The sequence below is a fragment of the Chiloscyllium plagiosum genome, unplaced genomic scaffold (assembly GCF_037043375.1).
Source record: "Chiloscyllium plagiosum isolate Xiang-an unplaced genomic scaffold, Cpla_swu_hap1 HiC_scaffold_4, whole genome shotgun sequence".
Classification (NCBI taxonomy): Eukaryota; Metazoa; Chordata; class Chondrichthyes; order Orectolobiformes; family Hemiscylliidae; genus Chiloscyllium; species Chiloscyllium plagiosum.
In genome coordinates, this window is record NW_028270142.1 from 127,108,711 (window position 1) to 127,128,284 (window position 19,574).

Sequence of the window (19,574 nt, forward strand, 5' to 3'; positions counted from 1 at the left end):
AAAAATTACATCTTGCCTCCCACTAATTAAGTACCATAGTGTATAAGTTTTATTGCCAGTGTGAACCCAAGAATGTGCCAGAGGAAATAGTGGAGGCTGGTACAATTGCAACATTTAAAAGGCATCCGGATGGGTATATGAATAGAAAGAGTTTGGAGGGATATGGGCCGGGTGCTGGCAGGTAGGACTAGATTGGGTTGGGATATCTCATCGGTATGGGCGAGTTGGACCAAAGAGTGTTTCCGTGCTTTATGACTCTGGTCTGCATGTCTCTCTAGTTTATTGAATCAAACACTATGTTTCTCTGGGTAATCATAATTGGCTGTACTCCAAACATCCTGTGGCTACAGATCCCAAAAGGCCATGTGATGTGAATAGTAGAATCAGATCTCAACACTTCCTGAAAATTCCTAACTGTGCTAGTAACTATGCTAATTTAAGATTATTGATTGAGTTTATAATGTGGCTCAACTCTTACATTTGCTAAGAGTTGTATACACTCATACAGATTGACCTGTTCACTACAGGAACATAGGTAGCTCCTGTTGCATTGGATGAGGTATTGCCGTGGAAAATCAGAATCCGCTTGCCAACCACCAGCATCCTTTTCTCCTATAATACAAATTGACGTCAGCTGTTAAAATTTTGACACTGTTGGATTTGTCCTGATGAGCTAAAGACTATTAGACCTTTGGGTCTAAATCCTGAAACTTTCTCCCTACCAGCACTGTGGGTGTACCTGCATCTGACATCCCAAAAAGAGTAAAAGAAAACTTCCCACTGTTGCAGTTCAAATTGTACTGTGGACAAAGCTGTGGTTTAATATCTCTCAAAGAAGGCACCTCCATTGCTGCAGTACTAGAATGCCAAGAATGTTTTAAATTGAAGTATTTGGCCTTGAACTCAAGTTCACAACCTTCTGACTTGGCAAGAATTCTACTAACTGAAGTACAGCTCATGCCTGTGCTAGACTTAGCAGTGATGGAACAAAAAGTGTATAGTACTACTTGAGCTCTCAAATGTGAGAGCATTGTGGAGAAGCAACTAAATTCTGTACACTAACTAAACCACCTGATATTGCACATAAGAGAAAACCTTTTCCAACTGTCCAAATAGGAATGTAAAAGGAGGTTAAGAATGTTTAAAAAAATCTGGTTAAAATGTTTTCCACGTCTGATTCGATTGGTAACTGAAAAGCTGTACATTTCTTGGAACTTCTATAAAAAACCTGGAGTTAGTAGATTTCAGTGGTTAGATTCTTTTTTGGAGATGATCAGTGACTGTCATTTGTGTGGCACAAGTATTGCTTGCCATTTGTCAGCTCAGATATGGATATAGACTACTTCAATATCTGAGAAGTTGCAAATGGTCATTATCCTTGCACTGTTTCAAGGACAATGGAACCTTCACATTTTGCATCTCCTTGACTTTGCATGGAGCTGCGATACTATTCATCTGGGGGTTCTTAAGTTTTTAAAATTTGAACATTTCTTCCTACTGCAGATGTCGCTGGTTGGGCTAGCATTTATTGACCATCCGTAATTACCCCTGAGAAGGTGGTGGTGAGCTGCCACCTTGAATTGCTGCAGTCCATGGGAGGTAGGTACACCCCCACAGTGCTATCAGGAAGGTTATTTCATGGTTTTGACTCTGACAGTGAAAGATTGGCGATATAGTTCCAAGTCATGATGATATGTGGTTTAGAGGTAAACTTACAAGTGGTGGTGTTCCGTATTCCTGCAAATTTTTCGTTCTTCTGCATGGACATCTAAAGTTGGTGGTATTGTTGTGCACCTGTTGCCCTTGTCCCTCTAGGTGATAGAAGTTTAATATTTTGGCAATGTTATTGAAGGGAACTTGGTGAGATGCTGCACTACATCTTGTTAATGGTATGCACTGCTGTCAATATATGGTGGTGGAGGGAAATAATGCTGGAGCTGGTGGAATGGTTGCCAGTCAAGTGGACTGCTTTGTCCTCTATGATGTCAAGCTACTTGAGTGTTATTGAAGCTGCACTCATCCAGGCAAGTGGGGAGTATTCTATTTCTCCTATCTTATGCCTTTATAGGTTGTGAACAGGCTTGGGGAGTCAGAAGGTGAGTTACCTTCAGCAGAATTTCTAACCCCTGACTTGCTCCTATTGCCACAGTATTTCTGATTTGTACAATTTTGGTTTCTGTTCAGTGGTAATACCAGGATATTGATAGTAGGGATTCAGTAATGATAATAGCATTGAATATCTTGGAAAAGTGGTTAGATCCTCCTTTGGAGATGATCATTGTCTGTCACTTGTGTGTCACAAATACGTTCCATTTGTCAGCTAAGATCTGGATATAGACTGCTTCAATATCAGAGGAGTTGCAAATGGTCATTGTCCTTGAAGCGGTGCACAGATAATGGGACTTCACATTTCAGCAATTCAGAAACAACCGTTTCTCTACAATTCATTCCAAAATAGAATTTGGTTTGGGCCACTGTTTCTCTTTGATTTTAGTGTTAGTTACTGAATTCTGTTTAAAAATGCAGCATTTTCAAGTTGTATGAAATTACTGCTATTGAATTTTGTTTGGGAAAAAGTTGGAATTACCAGATTAACTTTGCTGCTTTCACATTGGCATACTTAAATCCCTGCCAGGAATTGGTTTTCAGTGCAATATGAGATTCATCTGAAAGCAGGAGTTTAAATTGCAGGATCTCACCTAAAACTGTAATACTATACTTAAATAAGTTGGATTAAGACCATGTTCTAAGGTGCAACGTTTGAACCTTTTTTTTCATCAATAGCACAATATTAATCAGGACAATAAGGTTGTAGAGGACAAATTACTCGCGCAGTTCTATTTATCCCAGATCATTACTAAACTATGTTTACTGTTACTATCTGCCTGATTGGGTAGCTTTTTTAGCAATTAAACCTATTGAAAACAGGATCTCGTGGAAAGTGCCAGGAAGTCATGATGGAATGATGGGCGGATTGCAAAATTGTTGGTAGCACTTGAGCCATCCTGTTTATTGACACGAGGATGGGAGTGCTTATGATTCAACAAACAATCTTTTATTTTGGAAGACAACTCCTGAGAAAATAACCTTTAGATATAATCTGGCAGGACATTCAACCATCTTTTTGCTTAAATGGCTACCATTGAGTTTTCTTTCAAGGCCTGCCATGGTGCACTATGAGTTCATAACTTGGATTGCTATCCAGTACCATTACCACTGGGCTGTACTGAGTACTAATATACTTCTGTCAATAGATATCTGCTTTCATTGGTTTTTGTGAGATTCTAGAGGGCTTTATTGTGAGCCTCAAAAGTTAAATATTTCTTTAAATATGTTGAATGTAAACTGGAATGCAAAGTTCAAAACCCAACTAGAATAGTCAAACTACTTTCTAGAGTTTAACCTTGTAATTCTGGTGTTTTGATTGTAAAACAACAAGAGTAAGGACAGTTTACTGATATGATTTGTCGTAGATTATACTAAATGCTCACATTTGAAGACTTGCAGAAAATAGGTGTTCACTGCTATGGCCATGAATTACCAGTGAATTTTCTGCTATAACATAGTGCCATACTGCTTAAGCTCTCTTATTTTATAGGACTCAGTATCATGTTCTTTTTTTAAAAAAAAAATCCTTACTTCTAAAATTCCTGTAGAAACCCTCCAAGGAAATACAACAGATTCCTGTGCTTTATACATATTGGTCCAATTTGTACATTTGAAATTATTAGTGTATGTTGTACCAGGATATTTATGAAAGTTAATTTTTGCTACAAAGTGAAGTTTTGTAGCTTTTCATAACTACTACTTTCTGTATGCAACTTATGAAAATATGCAATTTGATTGTAATATTTCTACATAAAAATAAGACATTGCATGTTGCAGATTTTAGTTTTTTAAAAACTAATACTCAGCCCAGCAAAAGTAAAACATTTCAGGTTGTATTATGCTCATTCTGTATTGGAGCCTGGAGAGCTTTGTAGGTTGAATTTCTGCAAGCTGAGACCTTATTGTGATTAATGGGGTTAGTGGTTCCACAGCTCTAATATGTAACTTTTTAAAAATAATTCCTATATCAAAGTTTGCTTTTTCTTTCTCCCTCTCAAAACTTGCAGATTTGATTTTTTTTTTAAGAGAAGGTTGGATCTCTAGTGTACTCAATTAACACTGGGTGTCTATTAGCACATGGAAATCTGACTCCAGAGCAAAATGCAATGCAGTATGATATCTGTAAGCATGAACTAAAAATGCACTAGTATGAATATCACAAATGGGTGTAAGTGCTCCAGGAATAGACGTTGAGACTTTACCTTTTTTTTTGTCACTGGAAATTAAATGATTTTTCCTGCGCCTGCTAAAATATTGATTACAGCACATTGTCGGATTTATCATTTAAAGCAGTTATTGGACCATTAATCACGCTAATTTATTTCGGAATCAATCGTTCATGTTTATAACCTTGTTTGTTGTGAAGATGCCTGTAAAATCTAAAGCTTATCTATAAACATAGTTTTTTCAATTTTTATTTTGCAGTGTAATCGTAAGCAAAATTGTGTTTGTGTGGGTGCGTCAATATTTCCATCTCCCCAAGGAGTTACCCATCACATTAGACTTGAGTAAAACTCTAAGTTACTAACTCAGTCCTTGAGCCTTCTGCCATTTATCTTTGATCCAGACCGTAACTCTAATTACCTGCATTTGTGATATAATTGATTGATTGATACTAATCTCAGTCTTAAATTAAGTTGGTCCTAGCCTCCATAGCCTTTTGAGGATGAATATTCTGGATTTTTATTACCTCCTGTGTAGAAAACGTGCTTTACAATTTCTGTCAAATGGTCAAGATCTAGTTCAAGATTATGGCTCTCCTGCTTTGGAGGGGGGGGGTATCACTTGACTCAAAACATTAAATCTGATTTCTCTCCACAGATGCTGCTAGGCCTGCTGAGTTTTTCCAGCAGTTTCTGTCTTTGTTTCTGATTTACTTTTGGTCTCTTCCAGCCAACTTTGGCCTATGATGGACAGGTAGTTTTTGGATAATGCATATTCCGGCAGTGCAATTTGGCAATAACGTTGCTGAAGAATTAGTGAACGGTATTTTCGAGACTGCTTATCACTGTTCGCAATAGCATGAGCCCAGCACGGATTGCTTCATATGCTTCATTCTGCGCATGCGCCGATGTCCATGCTGAAGTCACCGCATCGTTCTGTGTGCATGCACAATGTCAGCACCGATCTTCATGTCATTCTGTGCATGCTTAATGTCAGCTGTAAGAGCAGCTTTCTGTACACAGAGCAGCTTTCTTTATATTTTGTAAATGTATTGTGCTAAATTTATTTTTGTTTCATTAATAAATATGATTTCAACCTTCATTTGGGCTGTGCTACACTTTGCTCAAAAATCATCCAAAACCTTAACAATTGTTCGTGATATTTTTATTGGTCTGCCCCAACCACATTTTTCCCATAGGCCCCATTATTTATATTAAGTGAGGTTTTGCAGGAATGCAACAATGGCATTATAGGAGAACCATTTGTATGTGATTGTTTGAGAGAAGTGAAATGCTTTGAACTACTTGAAAATCTCTGGGGGAGACTTCTGAAAAGAAATGGACTGGGCACTGTCCACTAGTCTTGAACTGCCAAGTTTAGGGGGAAAAAAATTGTTTTCCTTCTTTCCTTTCATAAGGCCGGCCACTCTTGAGTTCCTTTTTCACTCCGTGACTATGCATGATTCATACTGATTTTTATTTTGCACTGACTCTTGTGCTCTGGTAAATCACATGAGGACCATTGAACACTTTGGTCCAACTTCACATTGGCAAGATTGGTGACAAAACAAATATATTTAGTGCCAATTATCAGTTATACCATGACAGGAAATTCTACCCCTTTTGTTTTCAATCCTCGGCGCTCCCTCAGATGAGAATGATTGATTGATTCTCTTCCACTCTTGGTGAGTCTGTAGATGGCTGTACAGATGATTACGGATAGAGGAAGATTAGTAGTTTGGGAGCCAATGATATTTCAAAATGCTTTTATTCCAATCACTGTTTTATGTGACTTTCTTAAGTTGAATAAGACAAAAGTGCTTACTGCTGGATTTCCATTCATTTATCCTGACAAGACGTGGAATTGCTTGCAATGTTGCAATATTCTGTTGTTGCTCCCTCGCTACTGCCTGGAAATAAGGTTTCTATGAATCTGAACAGGTGTGCAGTGACATAGCAGTTGGGATGTGCCACATGGGGACAAACTGGCTATCATAAGCAGCATTCTTTAAGATGCAGACATATTTGCACTATATGTTAAAGGTCTGTAAAGTAATATTGAAGGGATGTACAGTACAGCAATACAAAATAATAAGTGTGTTTCTGTAGGATTATAAGAATACAGGGGTCTAAGGTGTTTTTGCTCAAATCATTCAAGTTGGCAGGGCAATTTGAGAAAGGTGTTAATAAGGTATATGTGGTCCTCTGCTTTATAAATGACCTGAGTACAGAGTATGGAAGAATTAGTGGAATTTATAAAATGCTAAATTAGCTTAGCTGAAATATTGTGTACAGATCTGAGCATCAAAACTTAGGAAAGGTGTGAAGGCACGCAAGATTTGAGTGTGGTGCCAGAACTTGGAGATACCAATAAGGTAGAGAAATTAAAGAAGCTGTAGCTATTGTTGTAAAGGACAGCTGCCCGACTAATTGTTTTTGCAACGATCCTTTGTGAACATGTTGATTCAAATGATCCCGTATTATCATTCTATTATTCTGTGATTTAACAGAGCGATAGGGAAATGAAACATCCTTTAAGATTGAATTATATTCAAAGAATGTGGGTGTCACTGTCTGGGTCAGCATTTATTATTGCCCATCCCTGATTGCCTTTAAAGGTGGTGAAGAGCTGCTTTTTCTGACATGGTTTCAGTCCAGCGAAAGCGCTGTTTGGAAGGGAGCTTCCGGATTTGGATCCAGTGACATGAAGAAATAAGAATATAGTTAGTTCCAGGTCAGGATCGTGCGCTTCTTGGAGGGAAAATTGCAATGGTCACACTCCCATGTATTTGCCTCCCTTGTCCTTCTAGTATTTGTTTTATGTTGTGGCAATTACTATCATTGTACTTTAATCTTATTATGGATGAGACTAAACCCCTCAAAATATATTGAGGAGACAGCCTAGACCCTAACTTATTTTTGCAAGTAAGTGTAAGGCATTTCGTTCCAGATACAATTCAATTTGTCAAACTATTTGACTTTAAACAGTTTGTATTTTAACCTCAGCGTAAATATAGACAACATGAAAAAAGAAAAGAATTGGCTTAACTGTAACTCCGTTGAAATGCTTAACAAAATAATATACATATTAGCTACTAATTAACTGTTCCAATATAGTCACATCCCATAAACACACACTCTTGGCAAAGGCAAATTCAGTAAAATTGTCTCGTGCAATTTTAACAGTATGAAGAGAATCCAAGCTTTTAGTTGTACCAGAGAGAAGGAAAAAAAGCTTCCACATTCTGCTTCAAGACCCCCAGCAACTTCAGAAAGCTAGAACTAAAAATCCTGGTTCTGTGGGAGCTTGACCCCACCCATTCAGGCTGTTTCTATTGTTCCTGCTTTTTTTTTTAAAAAAACGCCCAAAGCCTCAAGCTGTTTACTTTACTGGCTTTGAGTAGACCACTCTATACCCCTGTCTCAACCTTTCTTCACAAAGTACACCACTTAAAGCCGTAGTATTGTCACAATTTTGACAAAAGTAAGTTTAAAGAAAAGTCGTATTGCACTTGAAATATTAACTGTTTCTCTTTCCACAGATGTCAGATATGCTGAGTTTCTCGAACACTTTGTTTTCATTTCTGATCTCTAAAATTTGCAGGTTTTGTTTGTTATTGGCAAGCATGTTTGGTATAGTTCTAAAAGCTTAAAGTCTAAAAGCGTTTGGACCAGGAAGAACAGTGGATCCAACTAGTCTGCCCTTTCAGTGCCTTCATGAATTTCTTCCTGTGGTTCTATGATGAATAACTGCATCTTAACACAATTTACTAAACCTTAGGTTGTATCCAGAACTGAATCACAAAAGACAATATTTGCAAGTTAAGGTCAACAAAAGGAAGTAGAAATGAAGGAGGATTTCTTTTATTTGAAAGAATGGTCAGTATGTAGAGCAAACTACATAGGTGATTGCCCTTTTTAAGGGCTTCAAGAGGGAAGAAACGTGGAATTTTGTGGCATTAATTTAGTGTTGTGTTCACAGATAGTGCCTGACTTGCTGAGTGAGTGTTTACAGCATTTTCTGTTTCTAATTTAAGATTGGTAGCATTTGTAGTATTTTGTTCTTGTTACAAATGGGATTCTAAGTTATTGGAACTGCTACAAATGGGATGATTCCCCATCTGAATCGCTACTGTATTGTTAACGATACCACCTCAGAGTGATTAGATAATATATTTCAATTAGCTAAATTTGTATAATCCTATTCATGTCTTATTATCTTTTAACTACAAAAATGTTTAAGAACTGAACAACTTGGAGTCTACTTAAAATGGCAAATGAAAGTGAATGTAGGTAGTTAAATTTGGAGCCGCTATACTTATTTCCTTCCTGAATTCACGCTAATACTGATCCAAATATAAATCATCTTTTATTATATACAAAAATATCTATTATTAGTTTCAAAATTGCTTGGGATCAGAACAGTTGTATGATTTGACTATTCTCTGTTGTCAGCAGGCCAGCCTAATAGCATTAAGGGGCCATTTGTTTCTGACATTAACAAAACCTGCTGTCAGTATCGTATGGTTTGGTACATGCAGTCACAACTGGTTTGGAGCAGTCACAGTCATTAGAAGCCAGGTTTGCAGGCAGAGCCTTCTCTGAAGATTCCATTTCTAGCACCTGGGTAGTAAGGTAAGTAGAGATTTGCAGATGAAGGAAGATGTTGATATTTGACAATTTAGTGGTTTCAACTTTGGAGCAGTATATTTGTGGACTTGTATCAAACTTAGTTAGGGTAGCACAGGTGCAAGTGAATGAGATTTACTAGAACTTGATCTAATTTTTTGTTAGTGCTTTCCTTCTAATGAGATTCCATGCATTGATTTCCAGTTTATGACTGGAAAATATATAACTGAGTGAGTGTATTATAAATGTCAAGAGAATGGAATTAGTTTTCATAATGTTACTATGGTATTGTCTTGCTTGAATTCAACAACATATTACACATGTTGCCTGGCAGTTGCTATACGGTAGTCCAATTATTGGGAATTTGGGTAGTTAAACAGAAGAGAACCTGTTTAGTATAGAAAATCTGCCTTTGGCTTGTTACGCTTGGGTTTCTAAAAGCAATATTTAGTCTCAGTACTAATTTGGGACACATTCTTGTTAAAATGGAAATGGTCTAAACTCTGCAGCTGATTTGTGCTGATGCGTGAAATGTTTACTGTCAGATTGACTTCCCTTTACAATTTTTTTCTTGAAACAAAAAGATTCTTTTTAAAGCATGTTGTTTCTTATAGAAGTCATATTTTCACAAGCTAGGCTATGCTCAAATGTTTAATGGAACAGCTGAACTAGCCACCCTAATAAGCTTGCAAATTTGATATTTAAGGTTCCAATCTCATATTATAATCAGGCATTTAATTCCTAACTTGACACATTGCTGCTCTGATTTACAATTCTAAACAGAAACTATGCATGATTCAGTTCCTCGATTTCTAGAGATTCAACCATGAATATAATGGTACTGCATTGCTTTCAGAATAAACAGTTGCCACAGAAGAGTGGGAGGAGTCTTCGTTTGCAGGGGTTATGTATATTTTAGGAGCTCTGCCCTAACCAGAACTTAACCACATGACCAAGTGTAGGAGAAGGTGAGGACTGGAGATCAGTCAAAAAGTGTGGTGTTGGAAAAGCACAGCCGGTCAGGCATCATCCAAGGAACGGGAGAGTCGACATTTCGAGGGTAAGCTCTTCATCAGGATATGACCAACTGTAGTCCAATAGAAACATGCTAGAGGAATATTTTTGTGTATAGTTGCAGATACCGTGCCCGTGGTGGGCGGCACGGTAGCACAGTGGTTAGCACTGCTGCTTCACAGCGCCAGAGATCCGGGTTCAATTCCCGCCTCAGGCGACTCTCTGTGTGGAGTTTGCACATTCTCCCCGTGTCTGCGTGGGTTTCCTCCGGGTGCTCCGGTTTCCTCCCACAATCCAAAAAAATGTGCAGGGGTTAGGTGAATTGGCCATGCTAAATTGCCCGTAGTGTTAGGTGAAGGGGTAAATGTAGGAGAATGGGTCTGGGTGGGTTACGCTTCGGCGGGTCGGTGTGGACTTGTTGGGCCGAAGGGCCTGTTTCCACACTGTAAGTAATCTAATCTAATCTAATCTAATAAATTTCAATGAGCTTTGTATAATTTTCATACAGCCTGAATCCATGCTACGTTAACTATGATAAGATTATAAGAGCAGGAATTAGGCCATTTGGTCTATTGAGTCTGCTCTGTCATGGCTAAGTGTTTCAACTCCATTTTCCTGAATTTTTGCCCATAACCTTTGATCCCCTTGGCAATCAAGAGCTTGTCTATTTGTTCTTCAATATACGCAATGACCTGGCCTCCACACTCTGTGACAATGAATTCCACAGATGCACCACTCTCTGGCTAAAGATGTTTCTACTTATCTCCATTCTAAAGGGTCTTTCCTTTCCTTTGAGGCTGTGCCTTCGAATCCTCATCTCTCCTGCTAATAGAAATATCTTCCCAATGTCCATATTGTCCAAGTCATTCAGTATTCTTTAAGTTTCAATCCAATGTCCTTCTGAACTCCATTGAGGAAGTTCCATAGTCCTCAAATGTTTCTCATGTTAAGCCTTTCATTCCAGGGATCATTCTTGTGAACCTCCTGGACCAGCTCCAGGGCCAGTGCATCCTTGATGAGGTATGGAGCCCAAAGTTGCTACGACACTCTAAATGTGATCTGACCAGTGCCTCATAACACCTCAGAAGTACATCGCTGATGGCAACAATAGCACAAGAAATGCAACATGATGGGAGTGGTGGGATTTTTCCTTAAAAAAACGAGGTTCTGAAAATCTCAAAACCTCAGACAAGCCTTGAAGCAGTACAGAAGCTGTATCTACAACAGAACCAAGAAAGAAAATCACTACGCAGTGTTGTTGAAATAAAGTTAAAAGAAATTCTACCTATTGTCAAAAACAGCACAAAACAAAATGATCTTTTAAACAAAATCAGCAACTGCATGTCTCCACTGAGTAACCTTAAAGTAGCAAGGCTACCATATATATGTTAGGTGTCAATTGCTTTGACAAAAGACCAGAAATATCAGATTAACTTCCGTCCAAATAACCTGGTATGGACTGAAAAGCCACAGATATCCTGTCTGAACGTAGGCTGTTTAAACAAAGAATAGGGCTATTAATTTCAAACTTAGCTATTGCAAACCACATAGTGAAAATAAAGAAATCAGAAACAAGAATCAAATAGTCAAAACTATTCTTGAGAGTCCGAGAGTGATCCCACTAAGCAATAAGAAGTGCTAGAATATCTGCTTCATATAAAGAAAACTTTAACATTCACCATGTAGAGTTGATATCTTATAGACAACAGCGACAAGACTTAATTGATCAGGTTGTCATAGGTGCAGTGACAAGGGTGAAGGTTTATTTTTCAGAAGCGGAGCTATCTGGACAGTTAATTAAGTTAAGTATAGCTTCAGAACTGATTTGAAGCTTTCAATAAAGACCTCTTGGAGAAAAACAAAGGTCACAACATTAACATGTGGCATTAAAGATGGCAGAGCATTGAAGCTATTGTAGCCAGACAACAAAACTGCAAGCATTAGGTACAGTTATCAGAATAGTAGCCATGATGCAGAAAGTGAGCAAGCTGTGTAAGAAGTGGGTCAGTTTCAAGCACTGCAACACCAACTTGCAGTTTTAGATCTTTATGGTGCAAAGGGTCACTCTAGGTGCCTATGCAAAAAGAATCTGAGGCGAAGAAGTTACCTCGGAGTACAACGGGGCCTTGATCAGATGGGCAAATGTGCTGAGGAATGACAGATGGAGTTAAATTTAGATAAATGTGAGGTGATGCATTTTGGTAAGTCAAATCAGGGCAAGACTTATACACTCAATGGTAAAGTCCTGGAGAGTGTTGCAGAATAAAAAGACCTTTGGGTGCAGGTTCATAGATCCTTGAAAGTAGAATTACAGGGTAGTGAAGGTGTTTTGAGTGCTTGCCTTTGTTGGTCAGTGCATTGAATGAATTGGGAGGTCATGTTGCAGCTGTACACAACATTGGTTAGGCCACGGTCTGAATACTGTGTTCAGTTTTGGTCTCCCTGCTATAAGAAAGATGTTGTGAAATTTGAAAGGGTTAAGAAAAGATTTGCAAGAACGTTGCCAGGGCGAAGGGTTTGAACCACTTGGAGAGACTTAATAAATTGGAGCTATTTTCCCTGGAGCTTCGGAGGCTGAGGGTTGACTTTATAGAGGTTTATAAGATCATGAAGGACACAGGGTGAATATCTAAGGTCTTTTTCCCCAGGGTAGGGGAGGCTAAAGCTAGAGTCTCTAGTTTAAGGTGAGAGGGGAAAGATTTAAAAGGGACTGGATTTGTTGGCATTTGGAATAAGCTGCCAGAGGAGGTGGTGGAGGGTGGTACAATTACAACATTTAAAAAGGTATCTGGATGGATACATGAATAGGAAGGGTTTAGAGGGATATGGGCTAAACTGAAAAATGTGTTGCTGGAAAAGCGCAGCAGGTCAGGCATCATCCAAGGAGCAGGAGAATCGATGTTTCGGGCATAAGCCCTTCTTCAGGAATGAGGAAGGTGTGCCAAGCAGGCTAAGATAAAAGGTAGGAGGAGGGACTTGGAGGAGAGGCGTTGGGAATGCGATAGGTGGAAGGAGGTTAAGGTGAGGGTGATAGGCCGGAGACGGGGTGGGATCAGAGAGTTCGGGAAGAAGATTGCAGGTTAAGAAGGCGGTGCTCAGTCCGAGGGTTGGGACTGAGGTAAGGTGGGGGGGGAGGGAAAATGAGGATGCTGGAGAAATCTGCATTCATCTCTTGTTGTTGGAGGGTTCCTAGGCGGAAGATGAGGCGCTCTTCCTCCAGGTGTTGTGTTGCCATGGTCTGGCGATGGAGGAGGCCAAGGAGAAGGCAGATGTTAAATTAAGGCAGGATCTGGTCAAGGTAGTTTGGAAACTGCTATTTGCAGATAAATGTGCAGCAGAACTATAGGGGGCCTTTAGAAATGAACTGAGGAGAGTACAGCCCCTTTTTCGGGTAAAATATGGGTGCAACAAGCGGAGAACCCTGACTATAGATAGGAATATTCAAGGCGAGATGAGATCGAAAAGAGGCTTTTAACAAGTATAAAGGGTGCAAATCAAGAGAGGCTGTAGTGGAGTTTAGGAAGTGCATTGAAGCAATTCGGAGAGTCTCAAGACATTATTCTCTCCTCCTTGATATATTGATATAACCCAAAGAAAGAGGGCCAATTAGGTACTAAGGGGATGATCTGTGTGTGGAGTAGAGCACTTTGATAAGGTGTTAAACCAGTACTTTGCTCCATCTTCACTAAGGTGGTCAAAAATATTGGTACGGAATTCAGGAAAGGAGAGACGGTGAGGTACTTCGAGTCATAGAGATGTACAGCATGGAAACGGACCCTTCGGTCCAACCCGTCCATGCCGACCAGATATCCCAACCCAATCTAGTCCCACCTGCCAGCACCTGGCCCATATCCCTCCAAACCCTTCCTATTCACATACCCATCCAAATGCCTCTTAAATGCTGCAATTGTACCAGCCTCCACCACTTCCTCTGGCAGCTCATTCCATACACGTACCACCCTCTGCGTGAAAAATTTGCCCCTTAGGTCTCTTTTATATCTTTCCCCTCACCCTAAACCTATGCCCTCTAGTTCTGGATTCCCCAACCCCAGGGAAAAGACTTTGCTTATTTATCCTATCCATGCCTCTCATAATTTTGTAAACCTCTATAAGGTCACCCCTCAGCCTCCGCGCTCCAGGGAAAACAGCCCCAGCCTGTTCAGCCTCTCCCTGTAGCTCAGATCCTCCAACCTTGGCAACATCCTTGTAAATCTTTTCTGAACCCTTTCAAGTTTCACAACATCTTTCCAATAGGAAGGAGACCAGAATTGCACGCAATATTTCAACAGTGGCCTAACCAATGTCCGGTACAGCTGCAACATGACCTCCCAACTCCTGTACTCTGACCAGTAAAGGAACGCCTTCTTCACTATCCTATCTACCTGCGACTTCACCTTCAAGGAGCTATGAACCTGCACTCTTTGTTCAGCAACACTCCCTAGGACCTTACCATTAAGTGTATAAGTCCTGCCAAAATTTGCTTTCCAAAATGCAGCAGCTCACATTTATCTGAATTACACTCCATCTGCCACCCCTCAGCCCATTGGCCCATCTGGTCCAGATCCTGTTGTAATCTGAGATAACCCTCTTTGTTGTCCACTACACCTCCAATTTTGGTGTCATCTGCAAACTTACTTACTGTACCTCTTTTATGCTTGTATCCAAATCATTTATGTAAATGACAAAAAGTAGAGGGCCCAGCGCCGATCCTTGTGGCACTCCTGGTCACAGGCCTTCAGTCTGAAAAACAACCCTCCACCACCACCCTCTGTCTTCTACCTTTGAGCCAGTTCTGTATCCAAATGGCTAGTTCTCCCTGTATCCCATGAGATCTAACCTTGCTAATCAGTCTCCCATGGGAAACCTTGTCGAATGCCTTACTGAAGTCCATATAGATCACATCTACTGCTCTGCCCTCATCAATCTTCTTTGTTACTTCAAAAAACTCAATCAAGTTTGTGAGACATGATTTCCCACGCACAAAGCCATGCTGACTATCCCGAATCAGTTCTTGCCTTTCCAAATACATGTGCATCCTGTCCCTCAGGATTCCCTCCAACAACTTGCCCACCACTGAGGTCAGGCTCACCAGTCTATAGTTCCCTGGCTTGTCTTTACCTCCCTTTTTAAACAGTGGCACCATATTTGCCTACCTCCAGTCTTCCGGCACCTCACCTGTGACTATTGATACAAATATCTCAGCAAGAGGCCCAGCAATCGCTTCTCTAGCTTCCCACAGAGTTCTCGGGTACACCTGATTTATCCACTTTTACCCATTTCAAGACATCTAGCACTTTCTCCTCTATAATCTGGACATTTTGCAAGATGTCACCATCCATTTCCCTACAGTCTATATCTTCCATATCCTCTTCCACAGTAAATACTGATGCCAAATATTCATTTAGTATCTCCCCCATTTACTGTGGCTCCACACAAAGGCCGCCTTGCTGATCCTTGAGGGGCCCTATTCTCTGAGGAGAAAGTGAGGTCTGCAGATGCTGGAGATCAGAGCTGGAAATGTGTTGCTGGAAAAGCGCAGCAGGTCAGGCAGCATCCAGGGAACAGGAGAATTGACGTTTCGGGCATAAGCCCTTCTTCAGGAATGAGGAAAGTTTCCTCATTCCTGAAGAAGGGCTTATGCCCGAAACATCGATTCTCCTGTTCCCTGGATGCTGCCTGACCTGCTGGGCCCTATTCTCTCCCTAGTTACCCTTTTGTCCTTAATATATTTGTAAAAACCCTTTGGATTCTCCTTTAATTCTATTTGCCAAAGCTATCTCATGTCCCCGTTTTGCCCTCCTGATTTCCCTCTTAAGTATACTCCTACTTCCTTTATACTCTTCTAAGGATTCACTCGATTTATCCTGTCTATACCTGTCATATGCTTCCTTTTTTTTTAACCAAACCCTCAAATTCTTTAGTCATCCAGCATTCCCTATACCTACCAGCCTTCCCTTTCACCCTGACAGGAATATACTTTCTCTGGATTCTTGTTATCTTATTTCTGAAGGCTTCCCATTTTCCAGCCATCCCTTTACCTGCGAACATCTGCCTCCAATCAGCTTTCGAAAGTTCTTGCCTAATACCATCAAAATTGGCCTTTCCCTCGCTATTTTAAAACAAATAGAATTATGGTCGCTGGCCCCAAAGTGCTCCCCCACTGACACCTCAGTCACCTGCCCTGCCTGGTTTCCCAAGAGTAGGTCAAGTTTTGCACCTTCTCTAGTCGGTACATCCACATGCTGAATCAGAAAATTGTCTTGTACACACTTAACAAATTCCTCTCCATCTAAACCTTTAACACTATGGCAGTCCCAGTCGATGTTTGGAAAGTTAAAATTCCCTACCATAACTACCCTTTTATTCTTACACATAGCTGAGATCTCCTTACAAGTTTGTTTCTCAATTTCCCTCTGACTACTGCGGGGTCTATAATACAATCCCAATAAGGTGATCATTCCTTTCTTATTTCTCAGTTCCACCCAAATAACTTCCCTGGATGTATTTCCGGGAATATCCTCCCTCCGCACAGCTGTAATGCTATCCCTTATCAAAAGGACACCTCCCCTCCTCTCTTGCCTCCCTTTCTATCCTTCCTGTAGCATTTGTATCCTGGAACATTAAGTTGCCAGTCCTGCCCATCCCTGAGCCATGTTTCTGTAATTGCTATGATATCCCAGTCCCATGTTCCTAACCATGCCCTGAGTTCATCTGCCTTCCCTGTTAGGCCCCTTGCATTGAAATAAATGCAGTTTAATTTATTAGTCCTACCTTGTCTCTGCCTGCCCTGACTGTTGGACTCACTTCTGTTCTCAACTGTATCCATCTCAGATCGATCTCTTTCCTCATTTTCTCCTTGGAGCCCCCCCTTACCCACCCCTTACCAGTTTAAATCCTCCCAAGCAGTTCTAGCAAATTTCCCTGCCCGTATATTAGTCCACTTCCAATTTAGGTGCAATCTGTCCTCCTTGTACAGGTCGCTTCTACCCCAAAAGAGATTCCAATGTTTGAAATGGAGAGTGAGGTGGTGTTTGAGGTTTTACCGGGCTTAAAAGTAGACACCTCCGAGTGTGACTGAGCTGTTTCCAGTGGCAGAGACGATGACTCCTGGCAATAGTTGGCGATTTCAGCACGCCTCCTGTGGGAGGTGAGGGAGGAAATTACAGGTACTCTGATTCAAATTTGTCAATCTTCTCTGGCCACGGGTGAGCTACCAGAGGACTGCAGGACCACTAATGTGCTTCAATCTTTTGAGAACGGTGTTAGAGATAAGTAGTAACAAGCTCGTGAGTCTCCTGTCAGTGGTAGGGAAACCACTGTATAAAAATCTGAAGGAGAGAATTAATCCCCAGTTTAGGAGCTAGGTTTTGATCAGAGATAGTCAGCAAAACTTTCAGGGGAAGATCCTACCTAACGAATTTGATTGCATTCTTTTTTGAGGTGGTGATCAGGTGTGTAGATGAGAATAATGCAGTTGATGTAGTTAATGTGGATTAAAGCAAAGAGTAGGTTTAGATTTATTGTCACGTATATAAAAATAGTGAAAAGCATTTTATCCCATGCAAAACACAAAGTGTCACCATGCTCTGAAACACTGAACATAATGCAAGACTTTATTGCAATAGAGTTCATATTTTCCTCTTGTTACCTTCCCCATGTCCTCCATTTGCTATTTCATATTGGCTGGGGTATATAACGGCTTCTGGGTCTCTGTTAAGAGCTCACCTCCACCATTGCTGCCACTCCCACAACTGCCATGGTGAACTGGAGCCATGACCCTGATCCCTTACCTCTTGTTCCTCCAGATGCTGCCAATTCTGAAGCTTCTGTGATCTCAGCACCAGAGCGCCCCATGGATCTGGGGCTGCGCGTGGCCTAATCCCAACCGACTCCCCTGCAAGGTAAAATAAAAATGAAAATACTGATGCCTTTGCTGTTGCTCAAACTGCCACCTATTGCCAGGATGAGTTGTCTCTGTCCCTGCACACCTCTGCTTGAAGCCTCCTCTGTTGCTGCTGCTGCTGAATATGCTCAGGAGGCTCGGCCAGCTCTCACCCTGTTGAAGATGCCGATGAAGGGTTTTAAAGCGAAACAAATTCTTTAGTCAACATTTCTTTAATAGTGAGATCGCGTTTAGAGTATTGTGTACAGTTTTGGTCTCCTTACTTGAAGAGGGATGTAGTTGCATTAGAAGCAAATTACCCAGGTTGATTCCAGAGTGAGGGGTTTGTCTTATGAAAAGAAGTTGAATAGTTCCTATTTTCTTTGGAGTTTACAAGATTGAAAGAGGCCTAATTGAGATCCACAAGAATCCAAGGGGATTTCACAAAGTTGACATAGACCGGATGTATCCTCTTGTGGGTCAATCTAGAACAAGACATCATGGTTTTAGGATAAAGGATATTTAAATCACAGATGCGGAGAAATTACTTCTCAAAGTTGTGAACTTGTGGAATTTTCTGTCCCAGAATGTGGTGATCACTGAATAAATTTAAGGTGGAGGTTTGTGGATTTTTAATGCGTAAAGGGTTATGAGGACCAGACGACCAAGATGTGATCAACCATGATCGTATTGAATGGCAGAGCAGGCTCAAATGCTGAATTGTTTACTCCTGTTCCTAGTTCTTTAGATTCTTTATTAGGACAACAACAAACACATCAACAACACATTAGATTTCAACACTTCTGTAAGTGCAGAACACCCAAGTATGAAGTCTAAATCTCTGGATCGTCACACCATTACAAGTTCCAGAAGGATTGTCAAACTAGCTACACATTACACAGATTCCTAACCTTTTAAATCCTTAAAGTTTCAATTCTTATTTATGTGTAAATGGTTTTGCAACCATCCTAATATGTCCATACTTTTATTCTTGAATTTATGTAATTTTATCATTGGGAAAGAAGAGGAATATGTCATGTCATTACTTCTAAGAGCTGAGTTGCTGGATGAGCTTGATTTACTAATAAGCCAAGGACCAGAATAGAGCTACATAACCAGCGACCATTTGCAGACCAGCAAAAGCATGCTTACAAAAGGATGATACATAAGTATTTAAATCTGTCACGGCAAGTAGTAGTCTGAGCTATTAAATATCAAGTAACCTGAATCAGCAATATACATTGTGTTACTCGTGGAAAAGTTGAATTTTTTTAAAAAAAATTTAACGGTTAAATTTATGGGTCGACTATTACATGGATACTACTTTTGAGGGGCTGAAATTCATACTACAGTCCAAAATACCATATTGTTAGCAGTAGCCCAATTGATCTAGCAAACAGGTATAGCAGATAATAAAGAGAATGGAATGTTGGCTTTTATAGCTAATGGAATAGAATATAAAGGTAAGGAAGTATTGTTGCAACTATACAAGGCATTGGTGAGACTGCACCTGTAGTATTGTACACAATTTTGGCCCCCCTTATTTGAGGAAAAGTGTACTGGCATTGGAGGAGGTTTGCTAGATTGATCCCAGAGATGAGGGGTTTACCGTATGAAAAGAGTTTGAACAGTTTAGGCCTATACTGTCTGGAGTTTATTAGAATGAGGGGAGATCAAATTGAGGTAATCAAGATGATAAAAGATATGGATAAAATAGACATGCAGCAGATCCTTCCTCTTGGGTGGCATTCTTTAGGATAACGGGTAGCAAATTTAAA

At 40.2% G+C, this 19,574-nt stretch overlaps 1 protein-coding gene across 12 annotated transcripts in view; it reads left to right on the forward strand.

The window, feature by feature from the left end:
* Window positions 1–19,574, forward strand: part of LOC122548896 (protein tyrosine phosphatase type IVA 3-like) — a 154,966-nt gene that overhangs the window by 91,915 nt on the left and 43,477 nt on the right. For 4 of the 12 annotated variants that reach the window (XM_043687826.2, XM_087986633.1, XM_043687832.2 and 1 more), the window contains one exon: window positions 17,720–17,815. The exons of 5 other annotated variants lie outside the window; for them this stretch is intronic. The gene's annotated coding sequence lies outside the window, so the exon portion shown is untranslated. Of the gene's footprint in view, window positions 1–1,503; window positions 1,600–5,053; window positions 5,095–9,824; window positions 9,961–17,719; window positions 17,816–19,574 lie in introns of those variants that run through there. 3 more of the 12 variants (XM_087986632.1, XM_043687835.2, XM_087986634.1) reach the window with 3 other exon arrangements.